The sequence below is a fragment of the Lactuca virosa genome, chromosome 8 (assembly GCF_052849685.1).
Source record: "Lactuca virosa cultivar CGN04683 chromosome 8, Lactuca_virosa_CGN04683_v6, whole genome shotgun sequence".
Taxonomy (NCBI): Eukaryota; Viridiplantae; Streptophyta; class Magnoliopsida; order Asterales; family Asteraceae; genus Lactuca; species Lactuca virosa.
In genome coordinates this window covers 294,845,633-294,850,346 of record NC_136433.1, presented here as the reverse complement: position 1 = coordinate 294,850,346, position 4,714 = coordinate 294,845,633, and the positions used below count along the sequence as shown (strand labels likewise).

Below are 4,714 nucleotides of genomic sequence, written 5' to 3'. Positions count from 1 at the left end.
AACTAACCATGAGATATAAAACAAACAACGCTATCCAATATCCATCCACAAAAATAGAAATTAGAGGCTCAAATTCAACAAAAACTAAACTTATTAATGTCTATACTAGTGGAACCAAAGTAAATTGAATTGAATACAAAGAGGTCCGACAATTTTAAAATGAAAATAAAAAATTAGGTTAAACTTAGTTGATACTTAAGATGAGGAGAGGATCGCAAGTGAGATAAAAAAATCTATAAATTTCTAAACTTACATGCTACAAAAATGTCTAATTTCTAAAAAGGAATAAACTAAGGTCCTGTTATTCGGCCCCCTCCCCCTACAAACCCTATATTCTGACGCTTTTTGCATTGACGTTCTTTTTTCTTTTTCAAATAAACTTCCTAATTTGCATTAGGGACCCTTTATTTTTATAATTTGTCAAAATTAAAACATTCCATTATTTTCTATTTTTTTCTTTTTATATTGTTTATTTTTATTTTATTTTCTCTTATAATAATATTTTTTACATGAAATATTTTATTTTTGAACCTTACACTCTTATAGTAACATTTTATAAAATAGTATTTTATTTTGAACGTTACATCTACATAAAAATCTTATATTATAATTGAAATGTATTAATTTTTTCTTTAAAATTTTTGTCATCGTGTTTTGTAATAAACTTCAATATATATATATATATATATATATATATATATATATATATATATATATATATATATATATATATATATAGAGAGAGAGAGAGAGAGAGAGCTAGGTTCAAATGTTTCTAGCAACTATTGTGTGCCTAAATGCACCAATGAGAATTCAAGAAATAATAAATAATTAAATAAATCATTAAAGGGTATGTTGGACCTTTTGTACTTTTAATTAAAGAAATCATTTAATTGAAATCATTCAATTAAGGAAATAAAGTAAATATATTTGACCTAGTTATGTTTGTGGCCGAACACGTTCATCATCGGCATCAACACCATTACCATCACCGATTCTGCTTCTTCTTCTACAATCGACGGATCCAAAAGGCAGCACATACTCTCGTCTCGCAATCGATGATGGACTCTGGGGTCGATGAGGCTGAAGAAGGGGATGCGGAGGAACAGTGGCGCTGCTGTGGGGTCCGTGAACGCGAATGAGAAGCGAGGAGCGAACGGTGAGGAAATCCCGGCGATTGCAGGTACGTGGACGGAGGTATGCTCCGGCAGCCTCCTGTTCTTCTTTCTCTGGTCCGGTGATCCAACAACTAGGGGATATAACTGGAAATTATTTACCTCAATCGAGATTGATTTTATCTCGATTTTGATTCAAGATCGAGATTGTGTTCATCATCTTATTAAATTTGATTTCTTCAATGTTTTATTTCTGTTCGATTGAATAAATATTCTGATACAACTTGCACTTCACAGTCATAAGTTAGATTTTGTTTCGAAAAAGTAGGTGTTCATATTTCTAAATCGATATTGTAAATGTGTGTTTGTTTCTTGAATTCATGACTGGGAATGAATGTAGATGTGTGTTGATGATTCAAACACAGCTCTTGAATTCTGTATTCAATCACAGCTCTTGAATTATGTAATGTATTCTATTAGAATTTATTTTATATAAATGTATTCTGTTAGAATGTTTGAGAATAATTGTCAACAACAAGTATATTTGTGTAACTGGTAATGAATTTGTGATACTTTATGGTTGACTTTATAGTCTCTACTACATTCTGTCAGAATTTATAGTTTTTATTTTCTACTATATTCTGTCAAACTTTATAGTCTTTAATACATTCTGTCAGAATTTATAGTTTTTATTCTCTTAGAATGTATTGAATTTTTTAATTTTTGAAACTTGATTATGTTTTCTTTGTGGATTTAGGTTTTAAAGAGGCTAACATTGATGTGGAGAAGGAAGAAAACATAGAGAACGAGAGTGTATTATACCAGAATGTGTTATGCTACAATGTATAAAGTGTTGCTAAAAAATAATATTCTCTCAGAATAGATTAGTGTTTTTGTTAGATTTTGATGTTTTTTTTCTTTTTTCTTTCAGAATGTTGTTATTATTCAATGAATCACAATCATACAATGTAATTATTTGGTATATTATTAGTTCAAGAATTGATTTTGTGTATTCTTTTCAGAATGTATTCACTAGTTTATGGTTGGCATTCTGTCATTTTGACAGAATAAAATCGAAAAATATATTTACTTGTTTATGGTTAACATTCTATCATTCTGACAGAATAAAATCGGATTTTTAATTTTGAATTAATTTAAAATATTCATATTTTTAAAAATAAAGGAATTAATTATCCCTAAAAATCCAAAATTTTCATTTTTTAATATAGGTTAATTGACTAAAATGCCCTTATGCTGAAATTTGTGTGATTATATGGTATATGTTATCCTATTCTATTATCATAGACCCTCAGATCATGACCTTTGATTATATTCCATCCGATGGTCCAGATCTGTGGATTCTGGCACACAATAGTTACTAGAAACAAAATAACCTAACTATATATATATATATATATATATATATATATATATATATATATATATATATGGAAAAGTGAATATACCCTCAAGGGTATACGAGATAGGTACCCTAAATTAAAACGTCGTCGTTTCTATTTACTGATTACAGTGAAAGAAAATGACCAGACTTGTGAAATTTTTTGTTTGATAAGTTGTTGAAGCCCTTATTTTTGCACAACCCATTACCAATCAACGTTCCCATCCGCCACCACCACCCACCCGTTTTTCCTCCTCCCTTTTCTCTCTTCACGGTAAAGCTGCATCAGACAAAGCCGAGTCATTCACCACACACCTTAAATGACGACGGGATAGTTAAGTCACAAAAAAAAACGATTTTGATAAAATCGGAATTCAATTCAGGGAAGGAAATTTACCGAAGAACAAAACCTATATCACTAAATTGGTATTCTTGGCACATCGATCCAATGCAACGTTCTACAATCCACCCCCACCCATGAAGTCGATTCAGGTTAGTCCCTATGTCTTTGTCTATTTCAGTTTCACGAACACCTTCTCGCCTTAAAAATCTTCAATTTCCCATTCATTTTTGTCTCACAGGAACTTCATTGTTTGCCCTCTTCCTTGAAATGGGCAATGTCGAATCAACATCACTACAGGAAACTCATTTTCACTAGAAATTATAGTTTATGCAGCCCATCCACCAGGTGTTCGATTAAATGCATAAGTGAACTTTTGTGTCAATCGTGTGCAATGAATGATGTATCTGATAATGTTTGTTTGTTTCCAAACAGGAACTTCCAGTTTTGATGCGTCCATATGCTCGTAGAGCTTGGGCTAATGCATTTCATTCAAGAAACCCACTGCCAAAAACATAAATCACATTTTATTATTTATTATTTATAATACAAGCAACCTTGTTTTCACATAAATAAAACTACACAACTCCTATTCCTAGGTTAGGTGCAGTTTCTTTTTTACTTACTTGATAGAAAAAGAAGTGAACAACTTAAATATAGAATGTCAAAATAACCAAAGAGGCTTATTTACCTTCTTTTAAAGGAGGACAAAATTGATCTAGTCTCAGTTTTGTAAGCCTTGCTCATCAGAAGACGAATTGGTATGAAGTTGACCTGTTTCATTTATTTGCATTTGTCGCTCAATTTCTGTCCTAGTTGACTTCCTGGTGTTCTTTTCATATTGCATATCTTCAATTACACTCAGTGAGGGCAATCCTGGAAAACATAAAAGTCAAATGAAATTACTGTTGGTAAATTATTATTGAATGTGATTTGTTGTTGCTGTTGTATGTTATTTAGACTTGAAAAGATTACAAGGGTATTTACGTCTTTTGCACAGAAATTGCAATTAACTAGTCAAAAGTTTACTAAAAACGTCATACCTTTAATTGTGGGACCCAGAATTCGTTTGCAATGCTGCCCACTTTATTCACTACTGTCTGGATTCTGGGATAGTTTTTCTGTTGTTAAGTAGAACAAGTTAAAAAATAAATGATTAAAAGTGACAATCATTTAATTGTGGGACCCAGGGGACAAAAAATGTATCTAGTTCCATTCCCGTTTAACAAATTACAAATGCAAAGTTATTCTCATATGCAGGTGATTACCATTGAAAGATCTTGGGTTGCACGGAGACACCAAAGAAGTTGAAGATTGTATTAAATGATGTAATCATGTATTACTTAGGACACAACTTTTATAGGTTTTTAGACAAATTGTATATGTTGACAAAAAGTGTATAGAAAAAGTATTGTTTTTGGTGGATTGAGCTGAAATTGCAACCCACTTTTCTTATTTATTCGAATTAGCAATGTACTTATAAATACTTTCGTTTTTAACCCACAATAAATTTATATTTTCGTTTTTAACCCACATTTGCATCATATTTTCGTTTTTAACCCACAATAGAATTATAATTTCGTTTTTAACCCACAATAGCATCATATTTTCGTTTTTAACCCACATTTGCATCATATTTTCATTTTTAACCCACAATAGAATCATAATTTCGTTTTTAACCCTCAATAGCATCATATTTTCGTTTTTCACCCATAATAGCATCATAATTTCGTTTTTCACCCACAACATCATAATTTCGTTTTTAACCCACAATAGCATCATATTTTTGTTTTTAACCCACAATTGCATCATATTTTTGTTTTTAACCCACAATAGAATCATAATTTCGTTTTTAACCCT

General features: G+C 30.8%; 1 long non-coding RNA gene across 1 annotated transcript; it reads left to right on the top strand.

Annotated features, from left to right (window-relative positions):
* The first annotated feature begins 2,684 nt into the window (after positions 1-2,684).
* LOC145129260 (uncharacterized) lies at positions 2,685-4,383 on the top strand. Its single transcript, XR_013717414.1, has 3 exons — positions 2,685-3,006; positions 3,096-3,202; positions 3,290-4,383. It is a non-coding gene; the product is annotated as an uncharacterized LOC145129260 (long non-coding RNA).
* Positions 4,384-4,714: the final 331 nt, after the last annotated feature.